Raw genomic sequence first — 17,456 nt, forward strand, 5'->3', positions numbered from 1 at the left:
GAATAATTAAAAGTTAACACCTTTTTTTAACAAATGATTAGTTTCAAATGGGACGAAACCACTAGTAGACACATATATGAAGCAGGAGAGCTTAATGACTTTTTAATGTGTTTATTGTTAAAAATTCATGATATAGAAAAAAATTCCTTAGTTAATGAGAACTTTTAAGACACTGCCTAGAATGGAAAATAAGTGTAAGTACCAATGGAATATCAACTATGTCATAAAAAGGATGGATATCCTTCAAAATTAATAATAATAAGGCAGGCTCAGTGGCTTGTGTGTGTAACCCCAACACTTTGGGAGACTGAGGTTGGAGGATTGCTTGAGCACAGGAGGTTGAGACCAGCCAATCAACATAGGGAGACCCTGTCTCTACAAAAAATAAAATTAAAAAATTAGCTAGGCATGGCAGCTCACATTTGTGGTCCCAGCTACTCAAAGACTGAGGCAGGAGGATCAGTTGAGCTCGAGAGGTCAAGGCTGCAGTGAGCCATGATTGTGCCACTACACTCCAGCCTGGGCAACATAGGAAGACCCTTTCTAAAATAAATACATTAAATAAAATGAAAAGCCCTCAAACCAATTAAGAAACTGCATCTGAATTCTAAGCCTTTTTTTAGATGTTCAAACAGAAAAACTGAAAGCTAAAATATTTTTCTAGATAATTATTCCATGTTGAAGAACATCCTAAACTTTTGTCATTATTAATGAATCCATGAGTGTATATCTATTCAAATATGTGATGCTTATAACCAGAGCGTTAGCACAGAAGTATAACAAAATTAGAAGAAAAACATTTAGATTGTTTAAACATTCTTAAAAGGCATAAAAATTGTTTATAGAATCGCTTTCAGTAAAACTAGATTGGTGCGAATGTAACCGTGGTTTCAGATCTTAAATTTTAAATCATTATAAATAGGCTCAAACACATCTTTATTAATCAAAATAGGAACCATTATCGTCAACACACTTTTGCCAACAAGAAATGAATTTGTTTATTCCTATAGTGTAAAAATTCATGCTTTGGGATTCAGCGAATTATTGGAAAACATTTTCTGCATCCTGCTGGTTGTGGAAGCATTTTCCCTGCAAAAAGTTGTTGAGATGCTTGAAGAAGTGGTAGTCAGTTGAAAAGAGGTCAGGTGAATATGGTGGATGAGACAAGATTGTAGTCCAATCACCTTTTGAAGCATTGGTTGTGCGACATGCAGTTGGGCATTGTCATGGAGAAGAATTGTACTCTTTCTGTTAACCAATGCCAGCTGCAGGCATTACAGTTTTTGGTGCATCTCATCAATTTGTTGAGCATACTTCTCAGATGTAATGGTTTCGCTGGGATTTAGAAAGCTGTGCTTGATCAGACCCACAGCAGACCATTGAATAGTGACCATGACCTCTTTTTTTTGCTGCAAATGTGGCTTTGAGAAGTGCTTTGGAGCTTCCTCTCGGTCCAGTCAATGAGGTGGTTATCTCTGGTTGTCCTACAAAATCTACTTTTCATGGCACGTCATGTTCCGATTGACAAATGGTTTGTTGTTTAGTAGAATAAGAGAAGACTACATGTCAAAATGATGATTTTTTTAAAAATTTTCACTCAGCTCTTGTGGCACCCACTTACTGAACTTTTTCACTTTTCCAATTTGCTTCCAATGCAAATGACCATAGAATGGTTGATGTTGAGTTCTTTGACAACTTCTTTTGTAGTTGTAGGATGATCAGTTACAATGATTGCTCTCAGTTGATCATTGTCAACTTCTGATGGCCGGCCACCATTCTCATCTTCAAAGTTTTTGTTTTCTTTGCAAAGCTTCTTGAACTATCACTGCACTGTATGTTCATTAGCTGTTCCCAGACCAAATGCATTGTTGATGTAAGTTTCTGTTGCTTTACGACCCATTTTGAACTCAAATAAGAAAATTGCTCAAATTTGCTTTTTGTCTACCATCATTTCCATACTCTAAAATAGATATAAAAAAAATCAAGTAGCAAGTCATTAGCAAGAAAATATAAAGCAAGAAATGCCCATTAAAATAATATGTGACATAACCACATTTGTTAATATTTAAGAGTGTTTCCAATATCAAACGGCAAATTCCAATAATGCAAAAACCACAATTATTTTTGCACTTACCGAATTTCTACTGTGTAAAGTAAGTTCCTTTAGTTTGGATCTCAGTGATATATTCCATACGTTAAAGAAACTAAACTGATTGATTCAGAACCATTTGACATTCTGAGGTTTTCATTTAGGAAGAAAAATATTTTATTTGCAGTCATCTAAACTGTAATATGTAAATTCAGGATTGACATATCATTCCCTTTAATTATGCATTTCTGACCTTTACATCCACTTGATTCCTAATAAATTTTAATCAGAGACATATTACTTACCCAAGCTTTATTTATTTGAACTATTTAGCTGTATAAAATTAGCATAAGAAAAGATAAGTTTGAGTATATTAAAAATAGTGTGCTAGGGATAAGGATAACTAACATTTGAGCATTGTGCCAAGGACTTTGCTAAGAGGATCACACAAATTATTTTATGTAGCCTTAAAAGCCACTGTTATCTCCTTTTTAAAGACCTGTAGACTTAGGTTTGGTGAAGTCAGGTATTAATATTTCCAGAGCTATGCAGCTAATTAGACCAATGTCAACATTGTGTCTCTAGATTAATAGTCTTAATGTCACTCTCTTCTTGTGTCTTACTGAATCACCCTATGTTGCACATCTGTGTCTTTCATTCAACATCCATTGATAACACTTATTCCAAAAGCTATTACAATTAGGTGGGCCAGTATAATACAACTATTATAACTTTCCTTGCCTTCATGCTTCCCCCACACTGGAATTGCATAGTATTACATCATCCTTTGCACAAAAATCTTAAATAATTTCTCATTGTTTATCTGTCTAAATATTTTAGTGTTTGAGATCTTCCACAATATAATAATAATTTAGGTTTTCAAAACTTAACTGTTTTTCTCATGTAAAGTCAATATACATTTTTCATACACTTAATATGAAAGTACTATGGAAGGCAGAGGCAGTTCCATTCAAATACTTGTATGCCACACCCATTTGCCAAACCTATATATTGTAACCCTTTTCATTCTTTAAATAGTAGCTCAAAACAGCAATCCTTTATTTTCTAACCGGAAATGATTTATCTTTTATGTAATCTTTGTGAAATAATGGTTATATTGCTACCTAGACTTATTTTGATGAAATTATATAAATATTTGCTAAAAACATATTCACTTTAAAGACCAGAATTGGCGTCTAGAAATACAAATTCCACGACTCAAAAATATCTAAATTTCATGTCAATTTAAGAGAAACAAAACAGTAGTTGTGAATTTCGGAAAAGACACTAGTATCACGTGTGTGTATTTTTTAAATATAAAGTATCAGATTCAAATAAAAATGTTATCAAATTGATATGTGACATTTTAATATTTTTTTCTTAATTTTCATTCAGAGTGACTCTGAACTTAAATGACCTTTTATTAAATGTTATTATTGGGAAGTTTCAAGTGGCTCTGGATATTTAGGACAAGATCTCACACTTGAATATTATGAGAAATGAGCTATATCAAAACACATGAAAAGGGAAGCTAGACAAAGTCAAGTCAGATGCAGCAAATGACAATGTAGTTTTCCAAAGGTCTCTTTCTCCATCATCTCTGCAAGTGGTTTTCTCTGTTTCTTGATGTTGTCAGCAAATGGTTGGTTGCCTCATTTCCAGAAGCTGAATTCTGTACCTTATCACAATCCTTCTATACTTAGATCGTACACCACCATTTTGTAAGATCCTTTAGAAATAACCTGTATATTCAGTATTACCCTTAGAGTGATGATTTACAGATGCTAGAGGCTTCATAAATCCTAACCCACACTATCAGCTCACTCAGACTGAAGATGTGTCTGAGGTTTTCTGCCACCAGAGGGCTAGTAAGGAAAAAAATTAAATTATTAGGAGTTCTGTGAGTAAACTGAACACTCATAAGTGTATTTTTATGTATTCCTGCCATTTTATTTATGTATTTACGTATTTATTTATTCATTTATTTATTTATTGACTGGGTCTTGCTCTGCCACCCAGACTGGAGTGCAGCAGCACAACTGTAGTTTGCTTAACTTCAAACTCCTGGGCTCAGGGGATCCTCCTGCCTCAGCCTCCCAAGTAGCTGGAACTATAGGCATGTGATTTTTTTTTTTTTTTTTTTTTTTTTTGGTAGAGACAAGGACTCCCTATGTTGCCCAGGCTAATCTCAAACTCTTGGCCTCAAGTCTGCCTCTTCCCTCTCAAAGGACTGAGATTATAAGTGTGAGATACCACACCAAGCATCAGCAGCTTTAAAAACTTACTCTTTCTCTAAAAATTTTACTCTGAATAAAGCAGTCATATTTAATTAGATATAACTGATTACTTAAATTAGTAATGGTGAAACTTCCTATATTCTGCTTTTTCTAGACAGTGAGTAGATGAATTTTAAGGAAATTCAGTCCTACACATGTTCATGTTTATATCTAAGCCTATATTGCTGATAGTTGAAGTATAACATGACTTCTTGTGAAAGTGTAACACAAATTATCAGTAGACATCGATTTTCATTCTCTTAGAGTGTATAGAAAACATAATTTGCATGTATTCCATGTGGCTCTGAAATTTTTAGAATAATATCATATAAATGATCCATGAAATATTAGGCCCAAATATATTTTAACATGTGCTTTTTAAAAAGAGATTTATTCGTTACTTTAGGCAAATAAGTCTGGGAATTTCCAGCTTAAACAACATCAAACATATTTCCTTATTGCAGGCATTCTCAGAGCTTTTAATACAATAAATTATTTTGTAGAGGAGAACATAATTGGCAGTATTTACAAAATTGATTTGCCCTTGGAAAACATTTCTCATTAAGTGTTTGTTAGATCTGTATTCTGTAAGACACATTTTAATAAATATTGCTCTAGTAAATGGCCACAGTGTAAAATAATTTTTCTCTTCCCAACAAGATCCAAGCTGTGGACCTCTGCCAATGGGTATTGGATCAGGATTAAATAACTATTTAAAATCATTTCATATAATGAAGCTAGTTATTAGGAGCAGTATATTACTTTCAAATGTTAGATAAGTAACAGCTTCCAAAAGGGTATGACCTAGCGAATTCACTTGCAAAGTAGGTAGCTAATAATTATATCACGTGGATGCTACTCGGTTTAAGTTGCCAGTGTGAGAAAATAATCAGCTGAAGGGAATGATAATTCTCTTACAGAAATCAGGCATTTTGACTGAGCTTGAGGTTGACTTTTCAGCCATATTTAAAACGCTGATATCTGAATAAAGCTATTTAGGAAATGGGGGTTTTAAGCATTCAAAAATCGTGTTTAATCCAATTTAATTTGTAATATGAAAAAGATAAAAATTTGAGCCCTTTAAGGAGAATTATGATATAAATAGAGGAGAAATAGGAAATGAAATTAGCTATACAAAGTAAAAATCTTAGGTTTTAACAGCAGTATGTCTCTGATTGAAGGCTAATGAAGGTATTCGTTTTAAGGTCAGGGAGTTTTAGCAGAATGGAAAGTGCAAGAGGTCAGGAGTTGGGAGGCCAGGTACTCCATTAAACTATTGACTAGATAGCTTTGCTGACCTTCCTGATTAGAAGATGAAAGCAAGAACCTTTAGAAATTAGTTGAAGGAGACTAGTTTCTTCCTGAATTTTTTTTCATTCTTATAAAAAATAAAGATAAAGAATAATGAATGTAAGCAAAAAACTTAAGAGTTCTTAAATAAATCGAAAGATAAGAGATAAACAGCATCTTATAATGAGGCAAAAGAACTCCATATCAAAGAGTAAAATGGGTTGGTTAAAATTCTCAATGGATTATTGTTCTGTGGACAAAAAATGACAAGGAACTCTAATCTTAATAAATAGAAAAATCGTATAAAGCTGCACAACAGCCTTATTATGGCCAGTTGATTTTTATGTCAACACAATATAAGAAGCAACCACCAAAGTTTCTCACCATTGAAATAAAATTTACTCATTAAACTTTTTATTTGCACCTGAGAGACTATCAAAGACTTAATTCACAAAATGCTCTAACTGCCACCTGACCTTATTTGATTTATCATTTCCCAGGCTACCTACCAGCAGTCACCTTACCATGTATCATGAACTGAAAAGTGATATAAAATCCTCCTATTGCTTATTATCATCTAGGAGTCACATGTTTCAATATCCAGTAAGTAACGTAAAGTACACAATTATAAGACAATAGGGATTGTCTGAGAGCAATGGGGAACATTGCAAAGTTGTACAGCATATGTTTTGACTAAGCATACTCTGATTCTCTTTCAATTTATTAAAATTTTTTGTAAACTTAACACACACATGAGCACACATACATATATCTTGGTCACAAGTCATTTTGTCTTAATGATGATGCTGTCACTTATAATGTGGAGCAACTTGATGTAATCTATTAAGAGACCCATGTTCAGGAGACAGCTTTGAAGATTGGCGTGCTTCACATTTAGATGAATTTTGAATTCTGTGGCTCTTTTAGAAATTAATAAATTTCTGAAAGTCACATTCATCTCTATTCTTTAGGGAAGTGAATTCCTGTTTCTTATCTAACAAGCAGACATGGGTTTGTGGGCAGCCTGTGTGTAAAATACATGAGGGGGACAGCTGGATCTCCCGTTCTGTACAGAAACATTGGCTCAAATTTACTCCCACTGTCTCCTGCAAATATGGTATTGCAGTTCTATAATTCTCTTGGTTTGGGGAGAAGCAATCGGTTGCACTTCTATCTGTATCCTTCTCAGTGAGATCTAGAAACTGCAGCTACAAAAAATTTCTCCCTGAACTATCCAATTGTTGACCTCCAAATTTTGTTGTAATTGAGTCTCTGTTAGTAACCCATTTCCCAAGGCGGTGTTGTTATTAATAGCTATATTTTACTTCATTTTTAGTAAGATGAAGAACTAAATGTTTATTTTTAATACACTAGCTTTAGCCATTAATACTGCATCTTAATGATTTATGAGTATAGATTTACTTAATCTTTTCAAAGGTTCTCATTGAGTTGGACAGTTAGAGTTCTGAAAAAGTGTAATGTGAATAAGACTATAATTTACTTGTTAGATATATTGTTTACAGTCCTGTGTGGCTTAATGATGATGATAAATTCTGAGAAAAGTGTTGTTAGGCAATTTTGTTGCTGTGTGAGTATCACAGAGTGTACTTATACAAACCTAGATAGTATAGCCTACTTCACTAAGCAATATGTATAGCCCATTGCTCCTAGACTACAAAACTGTTACTGTACTGAATACTGTAAGTAATTGCAGCAAAATGGTAAGTATTCTTGTATTGTTCAGTAAAAATACACTATAAAAGATCAAAAATGTTGTACATGTTTTTGGCACTTACCGTGAATAAGGCTTGCAGGACTGGAAGTTGCTCTGGGTGTCAGTAAGTGAGTGGTTAGTGAATGTGAAGGTCTTGAACATTACTATACACTGCTCTAAACCTTACAGACACTGTATAGTTAGATTACACTAAATTCATAAAAAATGTTTTCTTCCCTCAATAGCAAATTAACCTTAGCTTACTGTAACTTTTTTGTTTTATAATCTTTTAAATGTTATTATACTTTTGAATTATTTTGTAATTTTATACATCATAAAATACAAACACATTGTACAGTTGTACAAAGTATTTTCTTTCTACATAGCCTTATCTTATAAGTCTTTTTCCATTTTTAAAATTTTCAATTTTCAATTGTTTATGTTTTAAACTTTCTTTTGTGAAACACAAAGACACAAACACACAGGTTACTCTAGGCCAACACAAGGTCAGGATCATCATCACTGTCTTTCACCTCCACTCCTTATCCCACTGGGAGGTCTTCAGGGGCAATAAAATGCATGGAGCTCTTATCGTCTATGTTAACAATACTTTCTGGAATACCTCCTGAAAGACCTGCCACACGCTGTTTTACCTTTAATTTTTTTTTAATACGTAGAAACAGAACCCTTTAAAATAATGACGAAGTATGGTATGGTAGATAGACAAACCAGTAACATAGTCATTTATTATCATCAAGTATTATGTACAGTGCATAATTGTATGGGCTAAACTATTAGATGACTAGAAGCACAGTGGGTTTAATGATGCCAGCATAACCATAAATACATGAGCAATGCATTGTGCTGTTATGTCACTAGGTGATAGAATTTTTTCAGTTCCAATAAAGTCTTATAGAACCACAGTCATATATGCAGTTGGTCATTGACCGATACGGTGTTAGGAGGTGCCTTCGTGTATAGATACCACCCACCCCCCACCCCCACTTTACCTCTGGGGGCAGGAATATTGGCATTTCCTAAGAGCGTATCAAAGTAAAGCACTCAAAACCTCACATGTCTTAATGGGAACATGTCTAGTCACTGTATATAAACGTTCTTTTCTCCTATTAGATGTCGAGTACCTAGTTCTTTGCTAATATGTAATCATCTATTTATGTTTGTTTTAATCCTGTCACTCTGGATCCATATTCTGATGCGTTACATTGAAACTAGAGTACTTTGTAGCTGATAGAAGAGATTGAACTTAAGAATGTATAACTATGGTGTTAATGCCAAGTCAGAGGTACAGGCAAAGGTAAGTGTCAGTATGCTCTTAAACCGGGAGTTTCCCCTCTGGTGTGTTGTTGTATACTAATGTGCCTCAAATGGCTTACAGTTGTGAGATGCTGATTGCCTCTTCCTATATGTGCTATAGACAAAGATTGAAAGACATTGCTTTACCAAGAGCATTTATCTAAACATATTTTCATTTATTTATAAGAATTATTTCTATGTTTTTGATGTCAACTTATTATTATTTATTATCACTGAGGCAAATATTTTATCCCTGTATTGCTGATTGCTCAGGTTTGTTGCTTTTTACATTTGCTCCAAAATGTGATTTTTTGTTTTGTTTTGTTTTGTTTTGTTGGTCACTATGATTTTACAATTATGGAACACAAAACTCTTGGATTCTGCAAATCTGGCAGAAGTCTTCAAAGTAGGTATTTGGACTTTTCAAATTCACTTTAATCATTGGTTTGCTGCTGATAAGAATTTCACATATTTCTCTTCTAAGAAAGATTTTATTTGAAGAAAACTCTAGGTTTTTCATTTAATGAGTTTTATGTATTAAAAATATATTAAATAAGTCAAATTTAAGCCTATGATATTTTCATTAAAAAGATAATTTTCTATCAAGGATTGTCTTGTCTCATAGCATATTATGACACTGATAATTATTATAGTCTTAAATTATATTTTAATATCTAGTAGAATAAATTAGATATCACTCTTATTAAAGCAATATAACTATTTCATCTATTGATTCTTTTAAATAAATTTAATTTGTTTGCAAGTCATGTTAAACTAATAAAACAAAATTTTCATATGACTCAAATAATTAACTGATAATTCTTAGGGTAATCTCATCATATTGGGTTTGGTATCTCATATTTTGTATTGTGCAAGTGATACATACTTACATTTGAACAATTCCATGATATTTCATTAGAGTTACCTACTGAATGCTACTTGAATAACCAACACAACAATATTACCTTGTGCTACGTTCTGAATGTCTATGTTCTCCCAAAAGGTATATATTAAAATCTTATCACCAATGTGATGGTATTATTAATAGAAAATGGGGACTTTGGGAGGTGAGTAGGTCATGAGGCAGAACTCTCATGGTTATTAGGGCTCTTACAAAAGAGGCCCCAGAAAGCTGCCTTGACCATTCCACCATATGAGGACACTGCAAGGAGGCACCAGCTATTAACCAAAAAACAGATCCTCACCAGACACTGAATCTGCATCAACTTCAATTGACTCCCCAGCCTAGAGATCTACGAGAAATAAATTTCGGATGTTTATACGCTACTCAGTTTATGGTATTCTGTTGTAGCCACCCAAATAGACAGAGAAACCTTGTAAACTTGTGATGCAGCATAATAGATATCTTAGTACTGAGCTCATTGTCATGATAAAAGTAAATCATTTTAGGTTTAATGTCTAAAAATAAACAAGACTGGTTAAAAAAAAAAAACTTCATGGTGTGGTGTATTTTTGGTTCTCAAAATACTCATAAGTCTTTAGGATTTTGAATTAGTAAATATTCCTGGTGTGTGAAACAGCATGATACATACTTCATAAAATGAGATGTTATGACTATACACACACAGGACCTAGAAGGACACATCAAACTGTAAACTGCTTATGACTGTGGATACATTGGTTATTTGCCTTTTGTGATTTTTAGTTTCCTATAATACAGATATCCCAACTACTCTGGAGGCTGCGGCAGGAGAATTCCTTGAACCCAGGGGACAGAGGTTGCAGTGAGCCGAGATCGCATCATTGCACTCTAGCCTGGGCTACAAGAGCAAAATTCCATCTCAAAACAAAAACAAAAACAAACAAACAAATAATTATTTTAAAAACCTTTAAATAACAAGGTAAAATGACTTAACTTGCCATATATTTAAGACAACGTAGGATACTGGATCAAAGACAGGCAAATATTACCTACTTTGCTTCCAAAACTAATCCACTCATTAATACACTACAAAAATTTTGATGTGGGAGACTTTACCAATCAATATAAAGTGTTGATATTTTAAATAAATAAGGCTGGGTCAATTCAATATCTGTAAGCAAAAACTAAAACTTGATCCCTATCCATATTCTACTTAAAAATCAAATTTCAAATTGATTACATAATTTGTAAATGTGAATAAAAACTAATAAAAATGCTAAAATATAGAATATAAGAAAAATACCTTCATCAGCTTGAGAGATAAGCATATTTTGTAAAAACAGCATCAAAACTACTAAACACAAAGAAAAATATTACTAAATGTAACAAGTTGGAATTACAAACTCTGGTAATTAAAGGGCACCCATCAAGTGAGTATAAAGCAAGGCTATTAATAGAAGAACATGGAACACATATTCAAAAATAACCTTATAATCACATTATTTCAGGGACTCATAAATCAATAAGCAAAAGATAAATTATTCAATAAAAAACAGGCAAAAGTCTTGAATACGAACTTCATACGGAAGACAATTCAGATGTCAAAGCATATAATAACACACACTTCTTAAAAATCTAGAAAATATAAATTAAAGCTATACTAGGCCGAGACGGGTGGATCACGAGGTCGGGAGATCGAGACCATCCTGGTTAACACGGTGAAACCCCGTCTCTACTAAAAAATACAAAAAACTAGCCGGGCGAGGTGGCGGGCGCCTGTAGTCCCAGCTACTCGGGAGGCTGAGGCAGGAGAATGGTGTGAACCCGGGAGGCGGAGCTTGCAGTGAGCTGAGATCCGGCCACTGCACTCCAGCCTGGGTGACAGCGCGAGACTCCGTCTCAAAAAAAAAAATAAAATAAAATAAAAAAATAAAGCTATACTGAGATACAAATATTTACCGTAATGGTGAAAAATTAAAAATATCAGTAATACAGACTATGAATTCCTAAAAATTCTTTGGAAAATTGTCTACTATAGTTTCTATAAACGTGTGTGTGCATAATGCATATATGTAATATATGTATGTGTACACATATATGTGTGTTCATGTACACACACACATATATGTGTACACATACATATATTCTGAGTCAGCAACATCATTACTATGCATAGACCTAACAAAAATGCATTCTGTTAAGTAAAAAATACACATACAGTTATAAAACCTGGAATATCTATTACCTACCAATGTCATCACTTAATATACAATGGATAAATAAAGAAATTTTGTACACAAAGCTAAAAATATGTTTTGAAGAATGCTCATAAAAGCATTACCTTAATAACAGCAAAAGGGAAAAATATGCATTAACAATAAAATAGTATTGCCAATTGAATATCCCCAAATTAGTTCTACCAATACATCCCATCCCACATATTGTTCCTACAATGTGACATTGATACACCTCTACTCTATCAAGACATGGAATATATTTTACAACATATGTGGGGCCAGACTTAGTCTCTGTCTGTTTACTGTAGATGTCAGTAACCACAAAGTGTGAATGCCAGGTCACATGTTATGGTTATGTTTAAATATTACATCCAAAATCTCTGCTATGGGCTTAGCTAACAGCCAGCATCAATTGATGCCAGGCATATAACTAAGTTTTGACATGATTACAGCCTCTGGCTTTCAGTTCTCTTGCTGAGGCTGTAGAGACCATGGACAATAGCCATTCTAACCATTCCTCAACTAAATTTTCTGCCATTGAAACTGTGATCATAATAAATTGTTGGTTTGCTAAATTTTGGAGCCATTTCTTTAATAGCCATAGTGACTGGAAATACTTATTGTAACAGAATGGTGTGGTACTGTGAAAAATACCTAAAACAATGTGGGAATGGTGTGCACGAGCTGGATGGACCTTGTAGACACTGTTGGTTAAAGCCTCTCAGAGAGCACAAATCTGATGGCCAACCGAGGAGTCTGATACTAAAGGGTCAAATTAAACTGAAGTTTTTATTGAAAGTTGGAAGAAAGATGTTGGAAAGTTTAGAAACATCTTTCCTAGGTAGATAGGTATAATACAAAATGTATCTAACAAAATGGATTAGGGGATTTGTAAGCAGAGGGTTGAAGGTGCTGTCTGGCTTCTTCTAGCTGCCTATAAAAGGATCAAGAGAGAATTCCTTACTATGATGTATTAGTCTTTTAACTTCTGTATCTAATTTAACAGTCTGATTTCACATTCCAATATTCATTACAAATTCCTCTGTGCTTTATCCATACTAGCATGTGACCACTCCTGTAGCATTAAATTTTCTCATATTTTATTACAAGATTTAGAAAGATTATAAGACTAGATATAACAAAACAAATAAATCAAAAATGTGGATTAAAACAAAAATAAGAATGATAAAATTGAATAAATCTAAGAGTAAAGCTAACATGTAACCATACATATCTTACAGTATTATTACTTGGATAGAGATTGGAACTACATTTGTCTGAGCAAGTTCTGATCAAGAGAAATATATATAACATGCTTACAAGACAGTAAGTTTTTCTGGACACTGAAATCTGAGGCAAATTTCTCTAGGATTCATAGAAAATATAAAGTAGTACACAAAGTCGTCATAAACATAGTTCAACATGACAATTTTATATATGTTAAGATCATTTTATTGTACGGAATCTTCTCATTTTACAGAAATATTTATTTGAATTACTAGTGTGTGTGTGACATTACCAAGTGCTGAATCTGATTCATGGAACTAAATGGCCTAGGTTATAAGTGGGTCTCATTAGGGAACCTACATTTTATTTCCCTGCATTACATTCTCTGCATTTCATATGGATACATTTATTGTGAAAATAAAAATATTTTAAATATCTGCAATTTCTCATAATGTGACTGTCATGAATATTATAGCACATTCTCTACAATTGGCCTTAATAATGCTTTTCTTTGAAAGTGTATTTCAGGTCGGGTGCGGTGGCTCACGCCTATAGTCCCAAAACTTTGGGAGACCGAGGCAGACGGATCACGAGGTCAGGAGATCGAGATCATCCTGGCCAACATGGTGAAACCCCATCTCTACTGAAAATATAAAAATTAGCGGGGCATGGTGGCGCTTGCCTATGTAATCACAACTACTCGGGAGGCTGAGGCAGGAGAGAATCTCTTGAACCAGGGTGTCAGAGGTTGCAATGAGCCGAGGTCGCGCCACTGCACTCCAGACTTGGTGACAGAGCAAGACTCGGTCTAAAAAAAAAAAAGAAAAAGAAAAAAAGAAAAAAGAAAGTGTATTTCAAAGAGAAATTGCAATAAAAAATTATATGAGTCCCAAACAAGTCAACTTGCTTTGATCAACCATATCAACTATATAATATGATCAGTGTATAATCAGACAGAATGCTTAATATAAAAATACATTATATCTTCAGTTCACCTTCAACAAATATCAATAGAATTGTTACTGATTGATTGATTGATTGTTGTTCTGTTCATTTATACTGAAAACCTCATTGGCTATTTACTATTCATCCCAGGTTACGAAATTACAAGAAATAAAACTTGGATGGAATAAAAATTAACATGAGGGCAAATAATTAGTAACTCTAAACCTGGCAAATTACATAATAAGAAATCAATAGATGTTAATTATTTTTATCATCAACATCATCATCAATATCTTTATTTGGTGCCAAACATGACAATTTATTTTTAAGCACTTTTTATAAGGGGGCATTTAGAGTAACAAATCCTCTAGTTATAATATCTCCTCTCTGCTGGGTTCGGTGACTCATGCCTGTAATCCCAGCACTTTGGGACGCTGAGGCGAGTGAATCACAAGGTTAGGAGTTCAAGACCACACCGGCCAACATGGTGAAACACCATCTCTACTTAAAAAAAAAAAAAAAGCCGGGAGCAGTGGTGGGTGCCTGTAATTCCAGCTATTTGGGAGGCTGAGACAGGAGAATTGTTTGAACCCAGGAGGCGGAGGTTACAGTGAGCCGAGATGGTGGCCACTACACTCTAGCCTGGGCAACAGAGCAAGACTCTGTCTCAAAAAAAAAAAAAAAAAAAAAAATTCTCCTCTCCAGTATTAATCATTACTTGTTTCTGGCTCTGAGAGAAGTACCATATAACATACCTTTTAAAACGTATAAGACATCTGGGGGTAGGTATTAATCTTTTACCAACTGTAAATGTGGATACTTAGCTTATTTGCTTTTAGGTCTAGTAACAGTGAAAACCATCAAGTACATCTATGGTAATTACTATGGGCTGGACACTCTTCCAAATACTTTGTGTGTATTAATTAATCTTCACAGCGCAACAGGTATGTTTTCTTATTATCTTTATTTTGCATAAGAGCACATTGAGACTTAAACAATCCTGTCTCAAAGTCACATAATGGTACAATTAACTATTTAGTGAGCATAACATGAGAAAAATATTGTTTTATTTTTATGTCTTATAAAACAAAACTCTCAAAATTATGTTGAAAATAGTGGTTACAGCTTATAACTTTGGCTTTTTCCCAGTATAAAATGTATTTTGGCATTCCATTAGTCTATATGATATTGATTTTTTTGTTGAGAAAATTATACTGTGAACATTTTATTTACATTTAACAGATACACTTAATGAATGAGTGCTAATTTTTTTATCAAGCCTATAAAAATCTTTTTTTACTTTGTATAGAATTATGTTAATTGGTTCTTTGGTACATTGTTTTATCCTTGAAAGACTAAAACTTATTTAACTATGTTATAGTATTCTTTGTTTCAGTTGCTGAACTCAAGTTATTACAATTTTGTCTGTATCTTTAGTTTTTACTGATTTTTATTTTAGGCTCATGGGCATTTTTTAAATACTAGTAAATTATGTGTTGCTGAGGTTTGGTATACAAATGATCCTGGTACCCAGAGGATGAATATAGTACCCAACAGGTAGTTTTTCAATCCACAATTCCCTCTCTCTCTCCCTTCTCTAGTAGTCCTCAATGTCTATTGTTCTTATATTTATATTCATGTTTACACAATGTGTAGCTCCCACTTATAAGTGAAAACATGCAATATTTGGTTTTCTATTTCTGTATTAATTCACTTAGAATAATGTACTCAGCTACATTCATGTTACTGAAGAGGACATGATTTCCTTCCCTTTTATGGCTGAGTAGTATTCCACAGTGTATGTCTACTACATATTTTTTATCCAATCCACTGTTGATGGAAATCTAGGTTGATTCTACATCTTTGTTATTTTGAATAGAGCTGCAATTAACATACGAGTGCGTTTGTCTTTTTTGTAGAATGACTTACTTTCATTTGGATATGTATCCGGTAGTGGGATTACTAGGTTGAAGAATAGCTCTGTTTTAAGTTATTTGAGAAATCTCCACACTGCTTTCTATGGTGGCTGAACTAAATTACATTTCTACCAACAGTGTATAAGTGTTCCCTTTTCTCTGCAATCTTGCCAACATCTGTTATTTTTTGACTTTCTAATAATAGTCATTTTGACTGGTGTGAGATAGTATCTCATTGTGGCTTTGATTTGCATTTATCTAATGATTAGTGATATTGAGCATTTATTCATATATTTGTTGACAGCATGTATGTCTTCTTTTGAGACATGTCTGTTCACGTCTTTTGCCTGCTTTTTAATGGGATTGTTTGTTGTTGCCTATTAAATTGTTTAAGTCACGTGGTGTGATGCCTACAACTTTGTTCTTCTTGCTTAGGATTCCTTTGGATATTTGGGTTCTTCTTTGGTTTCACATGAATTTTAGAATAATGGTTTCTAATTCATTGGAAAATAATGTTTGTAGCTGACAGGAATAACATGGAATCTGTAAATTGCTTTTCGCAGGGTGGCCGTTTTAATAATATTGATTCCTGCTATCCATGAGCATAGAATATTTTTCCATTTGTTTGTGTTGTCCCTTATTTTTTTTTCAATAGTGTTTTGTAATTCTCATTGTGGAGATCCTTCACGTTGGTTATCTGTATTTTTAGGTATTTTATTCTTTTTGTGGCTACTGTAAATAAAATTCCATTCTCATTTGGCTCTCAGCTCAGACATTATAGATGTATGGAAATACAATTAATTTTTGTACATTGATTCGATATCCTAAAACTTTTCTGAAGCCATTTATCAGTTCTAGGAGGCATTTAGCAGAATTCATAGGGTTTTCTAAGTCTAGAATAATATCTTCTGTGAAAGGGATTGCTTAACTTCCTCCCTTATTATTTGGATGCCTTTTATTTCTTTCTCTTGCCTGGTTGCCCTGGCTAAGACTTCCAGTACTGTGATGAATAGGAGTGGTGGAATTGGGCCTTCTTCTTGACTTGTTCCAGTTCTCAAGTGGAAATGCTTTGAACTTTTTCCCATTCAGTATGATACTGGCTGTGTGTTTCTCATAGATGTCTCTTATTATTTTGAGGTATGTTCCTTAGATGCTTATATTTCTTGAGGGTTTTTAATATGAAGGGATGTTGAATTTTATGAAAAGCCTTTCTGCGTCTATTGAGATAATCATGTAGATTTTGTTTTTAATTCTGCTTCTGTGGAGGATCACATTTATTGACTTGTTTATGTTGAACCAACTTTCATCCCAAAAATAAAGCCTACTTCATCATGTTGAATTAATTTTTTATGTACTACTGGATTCAATTTGCAACTACTTTGTTGATGACTGTATTCATCAGGGTTACTGACCTGAAGATTCCATTTATTGTTGCGTCTCTGCCAGGTTTTGGTATCAGAATGATACTGACCTCCGACAATGAGTTAGGCAGAAGGCCCTTCTTGATTTTTTGGAATAATTTTAGGAGGGCTGCTACTAGCTCTTCTTTGTACATCTGGTAAAAG

This window comes from Macaca mulatta, chromosome 1 (assembly GCF_049350105.2).
Source record: "Macaca mulatta isolate MMU2019108-1 chromosome 1, T2T-MMU8v2.0, whole genome shotgun sequence".
NCBI lineage: Eukaryota > Metazoa > Chordata > Mammalia > Primates > Cercopithecidae > Macaca > Macaca mulatta.